General features: G+C 46.1%; 1 protein-coding gene and 1 non-coding gene across 3 annotated transcripts in view; both read left to right on the top strand.

Moving 5' to 3' along the window:
* PBX1 (PBX homeobox 1) overlaps window positions 1-17,960 on the top strand; it is a 260,589-nt gene that overhangs the window by 119,612 nt on the left and 123,017 nt on the right. The gene's annotated exons all lie outside the window — the stretch shown is intronic.
* Window positions 12,239-12,342, top strand: LOC115936856 (U6 spliceosomal RNA). Its single transcript, XR_004072235.1, has one exon. It is a non-coding gene; the product is annotated as a U6 spliceosomal RNA (small nuclear RNA).

Genomic DNA, 17,960 nt, shown 5'->3' with positions numbered 1-17,960 from the left:
GGGAAATATAAAAAGTTTACTTGGTGTATGGTCACTGGCCGTAGGCTGCTATACCCAGACAGAAAACTAGCATGAGGGTGAGAATAAGTATAAAAGAAGATGGATGGTATGAACTCAAAAGTGCTATGGATGCACTTATTAATCTTAGTAATCCTAGAATTATGCTGTCACTTAGCCTTGAGTATAGGTGGCACTAACAAATATTGCTTGGATGGATGAGTGGATGATGGAGGGAGGGGTGGATGGATGGATGGATGAGTGGATGATGGAGGGATGGATGGATGGATGAGTGGAAGGGTGGATGAAAGGGATCAGTGTGAACCATGGTAATACTGAGGCAGGTTTCCTTGGAGGCAGCGGGGCTCCTTGTAGACAGCACAACCATCCATCCCCATCCTACTCCTCACCACCTTCTTTCCCATTACAGCAATGATCACTAATTTATATAGCACTTTACATTTGAAACAATCCTTTCAAGAAACACTGAGGAAATAAAGAAGCAAAGAATAAAAATGATTACCTGTAGAGGCCAGGCGTGAGGGGCGAGTAGGGGTATGGAGACAAGAAAGGGAGCAAGACCCAGCAGTATATGGGAATCATAACACACATATTACGGATGTGTTTTTATACTGTAAACACATTACCTATTTAAAAATAATAAATATTAAAACCAAAAAAAGTTTCAGGAGCATCAGCTTACCTAATCTTCATAGCAACTCTGCCTGTGAAGGGGGTGGGTATTTTTATTAGGTACTAATTTCACATAAGGAAACCAAGGCACAGAGAGGTTAAGTACGCAAGGTCATAGAGTTAGTAAGTTGTAGAGTCAAGACTAAAGCCAGATTGGGTTCTTCTTACCACAGCATGTGGCTTCTGTGAGCCTTGGCCCAGCTGTGCTGATCCCCAGAGGGCTGCCTGTGTGAGTCAGGCCTTCCCTGGGACCTTGCTTTGCAGTGTAACTGTGTGTGTACTGAGGTCTCTACGCAGGAGGGAGGACGTTGGGTAGGGACCCTCCCACTGCCGCTGTGGACATGGCAGAGTTAAACTCCCAGGGACAGATGTGGCTTGGAGTTAGAAAAAAAGGCGTCTCTGAACCGGCCCTGCAGTTCATACTGCTGGGGAAGGGAGGAGACCTCCAACAGGTAGCTTTCACCTGGTCCTTCGGGTGGCCCTGCTGTCCCCTGGGTGCCTGCCGAGGACCCAGGGAGGTACAGGTGCGCTTTTTAAAAATTCACATTGAGCCACTTCGCTTTTAGGAAAGAAATACGTTAGTGCCTGTTTTTGCTAACTGAAAGAAATCCGAAGGGGATTTTCGCTTTTACGAGAAAAGGCGGGAAGCGGAAATATCGTTCAGCGTTGGCTTTGCAGCAAGAGTTACGGAGGCAGTGAGCACCTGGGCAGCAAGGGGCACCACCCAGCTCCTTCCTGGGACCCACCCTCAGTGTCTCAGCCACAAGCTGCTAGAACTCTGACCTGGGTCCCTGAGCTTCATCTCCAGGGAATTCGTGTATCCCGTAGCAAGATGTATCCTAAGGTATCAGAAAAGCCTGAAGGAGGGTGCCATTGGCCATTCTAGTGTGTTCTCACTTAAGTGTGTCTGCTGTTCTGTTTGCAGTTCTCAGGCCCAGCTAGTTCATGGCAAGGCTGTCCCCCGAGCATCACACAGCTGGTGAAGAATGGATCTGTCCATAGACTCCATGAGAGCGTCTACTGCCCCAGACACCATAATGCCTTCCTTTTAGCAACCTGTTGCTCGGCAGAGGTATCTTATGCCCGTTTGCCCTCCAGAAGAGTTAGGACGGTGTCCTCCCAGCCCAGCCTTTATATGGGTCACATTCTGTTTGGATTTCATCTGAAACGGTCCATTGTATCTTCTGCACTTCCTGACCCAGGTCCCACCTCCATGAAGCTTTCTGGGGCTATTCCAGACGTCAGAGCTACCCTGTCTGTTGATTCTGAGATTTCCAACTTCCTTCAATAACTTCTAGAAGCTTCTTTGCTTCTGCTGAAGTGAGATTTCTGCCTCTCCAGATGGAATCTCCCAGTTGACAAATCCAATGTACACTCTTTCCAGTTCTAGACTCTTGCTGTATTCAATACCCATGACTTTTCTCTTGTGAAACTTCTACCCCCCTTGATTTCCATTTTATTCTATCTGTTCCATAGTTCTTTGGTTGGGACTTCTCAGTTAACTTCAATAGTGCCTGTCTCTTGTCTCATCACTGAAATATTCCCCACCATTTCTTAGGACTTCATTTATCCCCTCAATACTCACAGCTCACGAATGTATCTGCTTGTAGTCTCACTGCAGACAGGGGCCTTATCTTTCTTGCCAACCTCTGCTTCACCAGGGAACAACATAATGTCTGAACCAAAGCAGATATCCAGTAAATATTTATTGAAGAAATGGTAAATTACTAAACCCTGTATTTTCAGCCCTGGTTGATTCTATTTCAGATCTGCACATAGAACTGCCTGGCAGGCATCTCTCTGCCCATGTTCAACTGGGCCCTCCAGCCCTTCACATCCAGAGCAGACCTTCTGAACCTCCCTGTCTGCATTAGTTTTCTCTTCCTGTGTGCTTTCTCTCTTTCATCTGCCCAATCCAGAGAGCTCATGTTTACGCCAGACTCTTAACTTCTTCCCAAGCCTGCAGCATCCCTCTTCCCCACCTCCCATCTAATCACTGGACAATCTGTGTTGATTCTAGAAGCAGGCATTTATTGAACACTTTATCCCAGGCTTGGTGCCAGGTGAGGGAATACCAAGGTAAACACACCCTAACTATGTCTCATAGCCTTTCCTCCCCCCATCTGCCACATTCCTGGGTCAGGCCCTCACCATCTTTCACCCAGACAGCTACGTTGACCTCCTAGCTGGTATCTCTGCCCCTAATATCTTACAGCTGTTCATCCTCTCTGAGGCCCACCATGATGCTCCTAACATGCAAACCTGTTTGCCACACCCCTATTGAGAATTCTTCACTGCAGACCCAGTGTCAAAATCGACAGCCCCGAAACTACAGTTGTGAAGTATGTCACAAGGAATTTTGATACTCATAATAGGCTAGGACCTGAGATTTGCAAATTATTTAAAATTTTTAACTAATTCGGGACGCCTGGGTGGCTCAGTCAGTTAAGTGTCTGCCTTCAGCTCAGGTCATGATCCCAGGGTCCTGGGATTGAGTCCTGCATCAAGCTCCCTACTCCGCGGGGAACCTGCTTCTCCCTCTCCCTCTGCCTGCTGCTCTCCCTGCTCATGCTCTCTCTCTCTCTCTCAGACAAATAGATAAATAAAATCTTTAAAAAAAATTAAATAAATAAAAAGTAAATAAAATTTTCAGCAATTCAAATGATCAACATTCAAATGTCGCTTTCACTCACTTGAATTCCTATATGCTTTCCTGAATGGAAGAGAAGTAGCTGGGAAATGGGCATTTCTCTGGGCACACACGCTGGAGTCGGCCCTGAATCTGAGCATCATTGAGCGTGCGTCCTAGACACAGCATTGAAATCTGCAGGATGAATACCGAAGACCTTGGCATAAGTCCACGAGTCTCATGATCTAGCCCTTGTCTACCTCACCAGGGCTATTTCCTATCATTTTCTTCTATCTCGTGGTAGGCTACAAATACGTGGAGTTCCCTACAATACCTAACACTTGCCACTTTTTTTCTTACACCTTTGAAGATTGTCTCCCCCACCAGGGATTCCCTGGACCTGCCATCCCTAAAGTAAACCACAGCTAATCATTCAAATCCTAGCAGGGGCTTTGTCCAAGTACTCTGACTCAGTTCTAGATTTTCCTTCTTCTTTCTATTCATTTTGCCTTATGTATTCCTTCATTGTAACATATATTACCCAGCCTTTGTAATTTTATTTTTTACATGTTTATTTTCCCATTGGACTGTAAGGAGGTAAATGCCTTTCTGTATTCTTCCAATTGTTGAGGACAGGCTTGGGCATTTAGTAGGTGCTCCATAATCATTCACTGTATGAACTAGGGAGTCACATGGGTACATCTTCTCCATTGGTCCCAACATTCTCCAGAGGTAGGCAACTTTAGTACCATATCATATCTTGATGGACTCAGAGAGAGCCCAAGACAGGGCATCCGAGGAGTGAGCCCTAGCTCATCCATGAGTGGTTAATGGCCCCAGACATGTGACATAAAACGTATATCCACCTGTTTCTGTGTGCATGGTCTCTTTGTTGGGAGAGTCCTATGAAATGGTTGCTTAGACCAAGTTGGAAAATACATATTGGGAAGTATGAGTAGGATGTAAAGGTAAAGTGGTTGGCGTTGATGGTGTGGCACTGAAGGTCTAGCAGAGGGCTTCGGGCAAGAAGTGGAGACCCTGTGGGGGTGCCTGGGTGGCACAGTCAGTTGAGTATCTGACTCTTGGTTTTGGCTCAGGTCATGATCTCAGGGTTGTGGGATTGAGCCCCGTATCAGTCTCATTGCTCAGTGGGGAGTCTGCTTGAGATTCTCTCTCTCCTTCTCCCTCTGCCCCTTCTGCTTGTGCTCTCTCTCAAATAAATAAATCTTAAAAAAAAAAAAAAAAAAGGAAGTGGAGACCCTGTGGTTATTTGAGCACAGATGGCACATACTGAAACCAGAGTTAAGGACTTTTATTCTGATAAAAATGTGCAGGATGTATACTAGACTGGAGAGAGATTGAAGGCAGGGATGTCAGCCAGGAGACAAGAGGACCTGGGGTCTAGGTAGATGAATGGTATTTTGGGAATGAAAAGTCTCAGACTATTTCAAAAGAAAGATTAACAATGTATGGTGACCATCTAAATATGGAAGTTGAAGGAAAGGTAGGAGTCAAGAATATTTAATTTAATTTAATTCATCAATTTAATTCATTTAATTCATCGATTAATTTGGATTCCACAAAAAGTTTGAGATGGGAGATGACTTACTACAATGAAAAAGTATTTAACGATATAACTGGCCCCAAATAGCTGGAGGATGTGGTCATAGGTGCCCACTTTATCATGTAGCTGTGGGAAATGAGGCTTTGCCAGGATTGCCCTTGAGGCGTTTGCTGCACTGTGTGCAAGTTTGAACTGGACTCTAAGTTGTCTTCCATCTCTTTACCGATGTGTCTGTGTCTCAGGTGTTACCTGGGAGAATAGGATCGGCATTAATAAGAACAAAGAAATTGGGAAAGGGATGGAATTGGAATACCTGATAGAGTTTTGTTCATTTCAGATTGTGGTCGATCTTTCAGTTTCATAGAATATTGTGCTTTCTGTGCATTGTTGATTTTCTTATTGGCTATGTGTCTGACATTCATTCGATTTTGTCTCTCCAGAGACAATGTGTGATCTGCGAGAATCATGCTCTATTTTCCCGTGATTTCTAAGACTTTGCCTTCTAGATCTTGCACCTCCTTTCTGGGAGGAGCCCGAATTTTTTGTGGACCAGAGTCAAATATAATGAGAAAGAATTTTGATTTTGGAGTCAGACTGACTTGGGTTTGTGTCCTGAATCCTTCATCTACAGTGTGGTATTAGGCGGGTTACCTAACTTCTCTCATGTCTGTTTTCTCAGGACTAAAAGTGGAGATGGTAATATCACCTACTTCATAGGGTTTGGGAAGTATTATGATAATAATAGCTAATATTAATTTAGGGGTTGTATACCAGGCACTGTGTTGTTTATGTTCATTATTCTATTTAACCCTCCCTGCAAAGCCTATAAGGTAAATACTATCATTGTCCCCACTATATTGACCAATAAACTGAGCTCAGAGGGCTTAAGTAACTTGCCCTAATTACCCAGGTTGGAATTGGCAGAGTAGGGGTTTGAACCTAGGTTGAATGACTTTGACAGCTGAGCCCTTAACAACTAAAAGCTCCGCAGCCTCCCAAATCTCTCTCTTTCTATGAAAATCTGAAAGCTCTCCTAAGACTCCCATTTAAGGTGATCACCCCTTTTACCATGTTCCTATAACAAAAATGCCTGTAGCTTTAATTAGCACGTATTTTCTAATTATTCATCTCCTAATTTTAGCCAGTTGTTCATATGTCCCTCCCTCTTCACTGAATTATAAACTTTTGAATGCAGGAGCTGTGCCTACCTTTGCATTTTCCCTCCAGTGCCTTCTTTATCCATAGGCGTTCTCGGTCTGATTTGTTGGAAAGAAATTCTGTGAAAGGCTCAGCTTACTCTTTCCCTAGGGGCCATCTTTGGTGCTGTGAGGTCACCTTTGCCTTTCTGTTACCAAAATAGAAAAATTCAAGTGTCAAGGAGTCCTATCAACAGCAGCAATGAAATGTGACCATTTAAAATAATGAAATGATGTCACTTAGTCTGATGGTGGTCTTTACATCTACTCTCCCACCCCCACACCCCCAAATAAAAAGTCATAAAAGCAAAGTGATCTTTGCCTCAGTAAGTTAGGTTGTTTGTGATATTTGGAATTGAACTAGACAAGAAATGAAGTATCAGGAACCGGTTCCTCCTTGCCTCTGGGCATCAGACGTGCTGTATCCCATTTGGTCTTAACTTCTTCTCACATTTGCCCCTTCGGTTGGAAGGCAGGCATTATTCTGAAGCTTTGCATAGACATATGGGGTTCTGACCTTCCCTTGGTGGGGAGCAGGCCTGGGAAATCGGTGGGGGTGAATTCCCAGGGTACCCATTATCAGGAGGGCTGGGCCCTGAGCCTATCCTTTTCCCCATTCTGCCACAGACTGAGATGGAGCAAAGAAAGCTGGTGGCTTGGGCGCCTGGGTGGCTCATTTGGTTAAGCGACTGCCTTCGGCTCAGGTCATGATCCTGGAGTCCCGGGATCGAGTCCCGCATCGGGCTCCCTGCTCGGCAGGGAGCCTGCTTCTCCCTCTGACCCTCCCCCCTCTCATGTGCTCTCTCTCTCTCATTCTCTCTGTCTCAAATAAATAAATAAAATCTTTAAAAAAAAAAAAAACCATAAAATTGTTTAAAAAAAAAAAAGAAAGCTGGTGGCCCCTTGGGTAGCTGACAAGGGCAAGCAAGACGCCCACCTCTGAATGCCCTTAGGGTTAGAAGTACTTGTTAACTGCTCTCGGGTGCACAGTTGAGTGATAATAATGGTCCTGCCGGTAAAAACAGTAATACACAGAGTATTTCATACTCATCAAAGCATTTTCTACAGTGTGCCTCTTCTTGTTGTCGAATAGGAGGAATTACAGGATTGCGTTTGGCAGTGTTCAGTGGAAGACCTTTAGTTGTTTTTCCCGTTTCGCTCCCTGTCTCTTCATTCTTTCCTTATCCCCAGTGATCTCTCGGATAGTTACAGCTCACCACTCAGAGCTCCGTGTTGGCAGCCTCGCCCATCTGTCCAAAATAACGGGGAGCCAGGATGTTAGCATAGAAGGCACCATGCACTTCGGACTGTGCAGTTGAGTCATCAGAGTGCCCGAAGGCCACCCCCCCAAACCTCTTGGATCGTATTTCAGACATGATTCCAGCTGTGTGGTGGTCTGGTTTTCCAGCTTGATCTGGTCTTACCATACCTGCATGGTAATCGCTAATATTTACTGAGCATGGTTAGCAGCTGCTAACTGTAGATCTGAAACGGTCACAGGTACTAACTCAGGTAATCCCCACCCCACCCCCGGGAGCGAGGTAACATGTTTGTCCCCACTTCCCAGGCGAGGGCACAGCACAGAGGGGCTTGGAAACAAGGTTCCAAGGCCAAGAGTCAGGTCTGGCTTCCATGACCTGGTACCACAGCCATGCTCTTTACTATAACACGCCTCTGAAGAAGAGGAAACTCCAGGAGGCAGTGAAACTGTACGAAGGAGAGGAGAGAACTTACAGAGCCCAGCAGATGGAGTTTATGTACAATAGACCGGCTGACTCCCACCTAGCCGTGGGTCTGGGTGGTAATTGGCATTCATAATGATAAATGATTCGGGTCACGAAGAGGAAGCCAAATTATGTTCAGGATTATCCATCTACCTATCTATGTGGATATCTTTGGAAGAAGCTAGATGGAAATATACATGCTTTTAAATGATTGACATCCAGAACGAGAAAATACACACGGTTTTGGTAGCCCCCCAGAACGTGGACACGAAGCAGCCTTCTGGAGTGATTTATTTCTCGGTGTAATGCTTCCTCGCCTTGCTGCCTGCTCTGGGGTTCCAGAGTTGCGGTTCCCTGGGTGTCTCCCCCAGAATAGAGGTTGCGGGGGTCACAGGACCGCCTCTACCCCTTCTCGCTCCAGGAAAGATGACAGGGCTGGGCTCTGTGTTGCTCTGCTTCTGCCGTGGCAGGTAGAGGGCGTGCAGTGCGGTCAACATCAGTCCCTTCGCGAACCACCATGGAAATGGAAGGGGGGTGCTCGGGATTCGAGAGGAGAGAGGGGAGATCACTTCTTTGTCTGCAAGGGAAGTGCTGTGACTGTCCCTTCAGGTCTATGGGGGTGTCTGTTGGATGAGAAGGAAATTCTTCTCTTCTTGGCTTCTGCCTCCCTGAGCCCCTTTATTTTATTTTTGTTTTTTTCTTCTTCTCTGCCTTTGTAGAATCATATAAAATAAAAACGCCCAGCAGAAAGGGAGCTGTGATGCTGTCGTCCCTGGCGTTGATGTTATTTATTTTCCTCAGTTGCTGCTCTGGAAGCCCGGAGTTGACAGAGCGGTTTTGTAGAATAGAAACATTATAGACTGTTACTGTCAGAGTGTTAAATGTGATGGATAGAGAAATAGAGGAGAAGGAGGGGACTTAATACTGAGAGCCAGGGTGCTCATGGGAAAATAAACCATCCGCATATAAGAAATGAATGAGGTAATGTGGCGGGAGGTAATGGGCTTTCGCAACATGCCGGAACAGAGATGCTTATTACAGGGTGCGCTTAACCCTTGGCACGCCGGCTTCCCTTTGTGGGTTCCGGGGCCTCTCGCGGGTCCGTCTGCGGGAGCACGTGGGTGGCTTTCCTTCAGGCGGGGGAGCCGGCGGGCTCGGAGCGGCGGAGACGAGCGTGTTCTTAATGACGCTGGGGGAGCCGCCTGCACATCACCGAGCCTCGGCAGCTCCCGGGGAGGGGGCGCGGCTGGGGATCCCCGTGGCCGTGCAAACGGGCCCTGATTGCCAGGGGAAGGGAGCCGGGGGCGGGGGTGGGGGGGCTCTGCTGGTTTCTCCACCAGAGACCCACGGGGAAGGCGCACTTCCGTTACTTGGGAGAGAAGGAAATTCGTGGTACTTGGCTCCCTGGGTGACCCCCCGAAGATGCTCTGCTGCTTTATGTAGCCAACGCCTAGCCGGTTGTGCGTTGACCAGAAGGTGCTGGCTTTGCTGTAAGGTGGGGAGGAGAGGGGCAGAGAGGGTCATCTCTATCACTCCTTGTCAAGCATGGCGTCTGCTGGGAGGTGAGCGTGTCAGGTGGGGACCCTGCATCAGTCGGGATGATGGGAGGGACCCCCCGCCAGGCAGCTGGAGGGAAGTGAACTGAAAGGTGTTCGGGTTCAGCGAGCAAGATGCTTTTCCTTTGCACTGGGTTCCTGTGACCTTTCCCACCCACTTTTGCATCCTGATGGTGGCCAGCTTTGTGTCCTGTGTATGACGAGCATTTGGTCAATTATGAGGATTCAGTCGATAGGGCCCCCCATCTACCTGCTGGGTGGCCCTGAGTGAGTCATGTAGTGTGTGAGTGTCAGTTTCCTCATCTATAACATGGATACATTTATTATCAGGAGTAAACATAATCATGCTTATGAAAGCGTTGGCAGGCTATAAGACATTGTGCAAATACCAAAGTATTACCATTATTTCTGTTGTTAGTAACGGAACAATAAACAGGCATTAAGTGATAAGGTGAAGAACTTCACCCAAGAAATGTTTTCAAGCCAGCAGCTGCACATGCTTTAACCCCAGGCAGTGCTGTTCTGGGCTGATGGTAAAGTGGTGGTCACATGGTCAAGGACACCGCCCTGGTGGGATGTTTATATTGTTGGCACTGGGTCAGGGGGACCCAGGGGACCACTATCACCCTCGAGCTGGGGCATTCCTCCTCTCCTGTTCAAAGTTTTCACAGAACCACCGAGTTTGGGAGTGAGAAGGACTCATAGGGAATGTCCGTCACTGGACTTGATTTGGTTTGGAAAGCGCTTCCTGCTGGAGCACCGACCCCACCCCCCGCAGCTGTTGGATTTTCCCCTGGAGCTCTCCCATCTAAGATGTTCTCAGCCCATCCTCATCCTCCGGGATCTAACTGCTGCCTATGAGACCCTGCCATTGAGGGCCCTGTCTTCACCGTGATGGTCCACATCCTGGGTTTTGTTTTTTTGTTTTTTGTTTGTTTGTTTGATTGATTGTCATGATTTCGAAGGTCCTTAGTATTTTCACAGGAGCAGAAGGAGCGAGGGTCCTTCTAGAAGGACATAGGCTGGCATGGTCTGCCACAGTCTGGACTCTGCTCTGGGTCTCAGGCCGCCATAGGGCGACCACCGGCAAGGTGAGGGGCCAGTCTGACCTTCCTGTTTCCTTTTCTCTGGATCCTGTCCCCACTCCTGGGTCCAGACCTGCCATGCAAGTGGGAAGCCCTGCTTTCCCCTGCCCCTCCTGGGATGCTTTCTCCTGTTTGTCCTCTGTGCATATCTGGTCTCTGTCTATCCTTCACACTTTGCTGCTTCGTACTGTTCTCAGCAACCACAGCCTGTAGTGAATTTTCCTTTCTCCTGATTCCTCAGATTTGTACGACTCTGTGCAGCAGGTAGCTCTTCACAGTTTTCTGGTGTTTCTCTGATTGTTTCACATGAGAGTATCTTGTCTTATGAAGGATAGTAAAAGTTTCCTGAGAAAAGGGCTATGTCCTGTATATATATATATTTGTTTTCTTATAACTGGCATTACACTACCCTCTCCTCTATTGATTTGTCATGTATAGCTTTCTTCTGCCTCACCAGATTCCCAGTTCCTTCTAGAAAGAAGCATTATCTGAGGTATCTTTTGCTGTCCCAGATCACCTAGTATATAAGCTCTCTTGCTGTTTCTTTAGCTTATTGGACAGTTTTTGACAGAAAAGTGCTCTTCCTGCCCTTGTCTACTTTATGTGCTCAGACACCCTTATATCCAGCCTCGAATGGAACCAGAATGGATGTTGGGTGGACGTGAAGAATAGTCCCAGCCGGTGACAGGATCTTGTCTCTCGGTAAATAATACAGTTGTGCGTTAGGGTTAAGAGTAGCTCTGAGGATGAAATGCGCTGGTGCATCTGAAGGGTTTAGACCCGAACCTGACACCTGCCAGACTCCAGAACTTGTGAGTTACAGCAGTCGTGGCGTCGGTGGTGATCGTGATCGTTGAAAAGCTGAAATAGTAGCAATAATGCCTGATGCCCGCCGGTCTGCCTTTTGTGCTCCATTTATATTTTGAGGGAGTTCCACCTGTAATCCTATTTGGATAGAGTCTATAAGCTGAGGACTACCACCACCAGACCCTCTCAGTGTGAGTCTGCCATGGGCAGGTGGGATCCTTCTGCCTCTTGCTTGTTCTAAAGGCTGGAGCCTGTCATGGTGTCTTCCTGAGTGTCTCTGTAGTCCCAGATACTCTCTTCACATATGTCCCTCTAAAAGCCAGCTCCATTTGGCTTCATGAGGGAGGCTACACTTTCAGACCCAGCGAGGTACAAACCCCTGGTTTGGTTTGAAGTGTACAAGAACGACAGTGATGAAGCAAGAGGGGAGCTCCAACTCTGGGCCTTTCCGGGAGACTGGCTCTCTGCATCCAGACCCCACTAGGATGCATAAAATGGGAGGGTATGGAGGGAGAGCAGAGCTCAGGGGAAAGGCAGAACGAGGTAAAACTTCCAGGGCAGTTCTTTTCCCTTGTTGATCAGCTATTTTGCTCAATCCCTTTCTTTTCTGTCTCAAAAGGCACAGTTCATGGTGTTGTCGGTTTCACCCCCTGGTCCTTCAGAAGGGGGTGTACTGAGGCCCTTCGTATTGGAGAAAGGGAACGCGATTTGGGTGGGAACTGCGAGACCAGTCAGCTTCTAGAATAATCTGGGCTACTTATAAAATGCAGAGTCCCAGGCCCTGCGTCCACAGGTTTGCTGTCTGGCCTTGGAATCTGCATTTCATAAATACCTCCCATGAAGTAGATGGCTGCCGTGCATACCTTACTCTTTGGGAAATATCTCTACCTCCACCCGTCTCCCATTCCACCGTGGTGGTGGTTTGCTTCCTGGCCTTGAAGCTGATGGTCCACTGCCCTGTGAGAGCATTTTCAATGCAGCCTCGGCACTCGCTTCACCAGCACATATAAAAAATGAGAACAACACGGAGAAGATTAGTATGGGTCCTGCCCAAGGATGGCGTGCACATGTGTAAGGCATTTCATCTTGTTTCACTGAGCTCTGCATGTGTGGTATATGCCCCCAAATTTAAAAAGAGCATCTCTTGTCCTTTTATGAATGCCCCTATGACATACGACCCCAACCCAAGAACTTTTGACCTACATCAAGAACCTATTTTGGGGACACCTGGGTGGCTCAGTCGGTTAAGCGTCTGCCTTCACCTCAGGTCATGATCATCAGGGTCCTGGGATCGAGCCCCACATCAGGATCCTTGCTCCACGTGGAGACTGCTTCTCCCTCTCCCTCTGCTGTGCTCTCTGTCCGTGTGTCAAGTAAATAAACCTTTAAAAAAAGAACCTATTTTGAAGAGACTGAAGAACCGGTATTATGGATCCAGAATTTTCCTATAGACAACTGTTGTTGAAGGGTTATTAAGACACATGTACCTACACCTTTGTTAAAAAGTCTAGTCTGTAGCAGTTCCAGGGAGGGGCGGTCGGAGGGAGCATGGTGCTCCTCGTTCCTCCTGGTGCCTCCTGGTAGTCTGAGGTGGCTACTGTCCTGATACTTTTAGTGTCTATTTACTGGACATGGGTCAGAATGTCTGCCGTTTGAACTGGGCCCGGGGACCCCATGCTAATGTTGCCTGAACATTCATGGAGATGGGGATCATGAGGGGAAAGTAAGAAGATGTCCTGGACTCACATTCACTGACATGAATGTGCTCACAAGCTCCAGGTTTTCCAAGATCACGGAGATGTGACTGTATTTACTCCATGTCACGTGCACTGCCTCCTTCTGGTAGAGTTGCTGATGCCTTTGGGCGTTTACCTGTCCACACCAGAACTTCCATACTGGAGTGCACTCTTCACTTAGAGTTGGCCGAGTTGTGTTTGAGAGTGAGTGTGTGCACTCACGTGGGTATATATTGCGTGTGTGTATGTGAACATGTGCACACCTGTGTTCAAGTGACAGGCCATCCTCATGGTCTCTTGGAGGGACTTCGTCTACGCCAGAGTGCAGAGGTAATTAACCTACTGCCTCATTTCCACTAATGTCCAACCATATAATGTTTTCTGATGTTTGAAAAACGTGGTGTTTGCAAAGATCCTTGTTCCTCTCTGACCTTTCGCACTGTGTGATTGTAAATGTGGGAAGGCAGGGAACTTCAGGATGATGGTGTAGAGGTGTGACAGAGAGATGTCTCTAAGACAGCTGGATTGTGCATGTGGTGGATTCCTTGGTGTAGGTTTGTATCATTGGAGTTGAGTTGTAATGGTGGGACTGGGGGAGGGAGAGAGAAGGACACACAGACATCCGGGCACACATATAGACAGACATCCAGATACAGACAGACAGACAGACACAGAGACACCTAGACAAACACACACACAGACACACAAATACAGACACACACACACACACACACACACACAGACACCCCCAGACAGACAGACACATACACACAGAACTACAGAAACATACATAGACACACACATGTTCAGATACAGACACATGGACAAACAGACACACACATACATAGACACACAGACACACACACACACACACAGGGTCTTTGCTGATTATCACGAGCCTAAACTCATTTCAGCAGAGATGACCTGTTAGCCAGGAGCCCAGGCCTACAGGTGACAAGTTGGGCGTCTCTCTGGCTGGTCACAGCAGCTTCTGCTGGCTGCACTCGGCTTCTTGTCTGAACCGAGAAGCACAGATGCTCTCAGACCCAAGACAGTTCGGGAAGGAAAAGGGATGGTTCGTCCTCTGACCTTTCCTAAACCTCTTCTCCACCCAGATCCAACAGTACCCATGAGGACCCAACCACCTTGTTATGGTGGGCTCTGGCATTCAGAGCAACTTTCCTACAAATCTCTTTTTATTGGTATTTCCTCCAATTTAACCATCCCTGAATTGCATTTGAATCAGTTGAGAGAGAGAAGGGGAGGAGGCTCCCCCCCCTTGCTCTTGGAAAAAGCAGCTCACAACCAGCTTTATTTGGTAAAACGCTGCAATAGATGCTTGTCAGAAATAATTTATTCCTGTTAGCTGTAATCTGAAGGAAAACAGATACAAGTCCTATAGTTAAAAAAAAAAAGTAAAGTAGTCTTGCTTTCGCTGACAGTACAAAGGTGTCATATACAAGAAGGATTGACACAGACCAAGGGGTCTTGTGGGAAATATGATAATAACTATAAAGAAGACAGATTATTCCCCAGTTGCCAACATTCAAACCTTTTTACAGTCAGTTCAAACATATAAAACTTTATTGCTCTAGCAGAAAGGGGAACAATTTCTGGTTGCACAGCTTTCCCAGGGCTGGGTTTATACTGTCTGTGTTATTGGTCTATAGCGGCATTTTAAAGTTTATTGAACAAGACTTTTACAATTGAAGGAAGTATATAAAACTGTAAATTTATTAGATTTTTCAGGATAAGTGCCCTTTCTAGTTGTGCTCAAGAATTCGGAGCTACGAGAAACTGCTAGTTACAAGACTTATTAATATTAAAGACTGAGAGTACGCACATTTTATACCTTAACTGATCTCAAAAATAATGTTATTATATTACTGGGATTCAGAGCTTAGAAGCTACAGAATTGGATGGATATACACATGTAGGACTCCAAATACCAGACGTGTTTATTTTTCGCTGGCTAAAAAGTTAGCTTTTGTTATATCTTACTTTATTTGATTTTAACACAGTTGGTCAGAATACTCCTCTGTTCACTGAAGGATGTCTCGGGTTTTTTTTTTTTTTTGTCAGATCCTTGCTGATTTCCCAGCATTTCTCGGTGGAGGGCTATAATGTGAGTACAGGTGGTGGGTTTTCAGGGTGTATTTTAGGTGAAGTCATATATCGTGGCGTCCCCCCAAAGCAGCTATAATAATTCAAGTAATCAACACGCTACTAAAAAGAGTTCCCTTTTATGTTTTTCAGCTTCTCATTTTTCATTTCTTTCCTTTTAGGGACATGACTTAAGGAATTTTGCAGTGTTTGTGATAATCTGTATCATGGTTTCTGACTCTCTGCACCCTAGACTTTTTAGGCTGGAAAAGTTTTTTTTTTTTTTTTAAGATTTTATTTATTTATTTGAGAGAGAGAGAATGAGAGACAGAGAGCACGAGAGGGAAGAGGGTCAGAGGGAGAAGCAGACCCCCCGCCGAGTAGGGAGCCCGATGCGGGACTCGATCCCAGGATTCCAGGATCATGACCTGAGCCGAAGGCAGTCGCCTAACCAACTGAGCCACCCAGGCGCCCCTAGGCTGGAAAAGTCTTTGTTGAGGGGGCCGTGCTGTGCACTGTAAGGTGTTCAGCTGCATCTCTGTTCCTTACCATGGTAGCCGTCATCCCCAATATTCCGTGGGGACAACCAAAAATGTCTCCAGATGCTGCCACATGCCCCCTGGGGGCATAATCATCCCTTATTAAGAAGCACTCATTTATACAATATTATCATATGTCTTTGAAAAAATTTTTTACTGTAAAACAGTAAATGATGTGGGTTGTATCTAGTAATTAAAAAAACTATAGTTACCGGATATGGTAAAGGATGGACTTATTTAGGGCGCCTGAGTGGCTCAGTCGTTAAGCATCTGCCTTCGGCTCAGGTCATGATCCCAGGGTCCTGGGATCCGGGTCCCGCATCGGGCTCCCTGCTCGGCGGGAAGCCTGCTTCTCCCTCTCCCACTCCCCCTGCTTGTGTTCCCTGTCTCACTGTGTCTCTCTCTGTCAAATAAATAAATTCTTTAAAAAAAAAAAAAAAAAGGATAGGCTTATTTACTTTCAGAAATATCTAACTATGGACTTCTCTTAAATAGTGTGTTACCCAAAGACTATAACATAACTCAGTCTTTAAAATATTACATATAATTTCTCAGGACCACACTGCTGTATAACAGGAAATGTCCTGTTTGCTTGCCTAAGTCCGAGGGCATGTGTTTACAGGTATGTCCATCTCTGAGTCTGGAGTGCATATTCTTTCTGTATTATCTTATGATTCACCACTTATATATGTTAGCCTCTTTGATTTTGAATATGCATATGCAGAACCATATGTATATATACATAGACATGTTCATATTATGTGCCCTCACAGCAAAGGTTTTCAGAAGTACAGAGACACTTTGATTATAATTTTCTCACTTGACATGTTTAATTTTGAGGTTCCATCAACTTGCCTTTAATTTTCAATTTGTGTTTGAGAATTTTTTTTAACCTCTTCAGAAGGTTTTATTAGTGGATACATTAAAAACATTCAAAGAAGTTGTTTTAGCACCTGTTCGCCTTCCTACCACCTAATGTTGTGTAAGTATCTACCCGCGAATGGCACTTTGATCTGGGATTTTGTGTTAATTTGCCTAATGGCTATAGCATTTACAGAATAATTAAGACCATATGTTTTCAAAAGAGAGCAAATTTTAACAGGCCTTTGGTTTTTTATCGCTCGCATTTTGGAATTCTACGTTTGCTTTTTTCCCCCTTCTTTTTAAAACTGTCAGACACTTGGGACTTAGTGAGGGGTTACCTGGAAAAGTGTCTTGCTTCTGATATTATTTTGGGGAGCCACTGATCTTTTTTGTCGCTGTGGCCTTGGGTGGTTGGTGATGTTAGCCATGAGGCAATGTGTCTTTTCTCATCCTCTTGCCATCTCTCTAGGTCATTGGGCCCTTATGGGTGCATCAGAGATTTTCTTTTGTGAAGATGTGTGACATCCCTAAGAAGTATGGGATAACTCACTTAGTCACTAAATGTTGTTCTAATAAGCTGGATATGAACTATATGATTGGAAAGCAGATCATACAATTGGAACAGTGGTGGGTCTTGGTAAGACACCTCTGGTGATCTCTCAGCAAGTCAAAGGATGTCTTCACCATCACCCCTCTAGTTACATTTGGTTTCCTTAAATCTTAATACACCTTGCTTGAGTTTTTAAACTACTAATATCCATACCCGTGTGGTACCCATTGTGAATGACAGCTGTGGAGTCACACATGAGTAATGTGCCTGTCTTTGAACTTGGCCATCAGAGAAGGTGCTTGGCCCCTATTTGGTGGGCTCCCATCCCTACAGATGATCGCATCCACACTTCGTGGAGTTAAATCGTGCATACAGTCTCTGATCTAAGTCATAATGAGAGCCTGAAGATGTAGACACACTGAGTCAGGCGTACACAAACCCCCCACCCCCCACAAAGCACTCCTGGTGAAGAGGGGAGTCTTCATCAGGTCCCACTAACCTCTGGATTCCTAGCTCCTGTTTCCAGGTACCACGGGGGAGGCGGCAGATTGCAACCTTAGAAAAACTCTAACCAGGTGAAAGAAGCCGCTAAAGGAGACAGGAACCCCAGGCACAGTTAAGCTCCCAGGTAGAGTTCGGTCCCGTGCTTGTTCCGAGTTACTGGACGTCCTCGGCCAGGTTGCCACCTGCAGCGGGGGGTCGCCAGGGGCTGTGGACTCTTCAAGGCTGAGAGGGAAGGAGCAGGAACAACACGAAACAGCAAATGTCAGGGAAGTGGTAAACCCTGAATCTTTTATGAGACCTTGGGTATTCTGATCACAGCTCTGCTGACACTGAGATTGGAATACAGATTACAGGAGGGAGCGGCTGTGACATGAAGCCCAGGCTTAAATCTTCCCAAGGTTTTAACGTGCCTC

This window comes from Leptonychotes weddellii, chromosome 6 (assembly GCF_054177405.1).
Source record: "Leptonychotes weddellii isolate Sample4059 chromosome 6, ASM5417740v2, whole genome shotgun sequence".
Lineage (NCBI taxonomy): Eukaryota > Metazoa > Chordata > Mammalia > Carnivora > Phocidae > Leptonychotes > Leptonychotes weddellii.
Note: the sequence above shows the minus strand (reverse complement) of the source record. Positions and strands in the feature narration are given on the sequence as shown.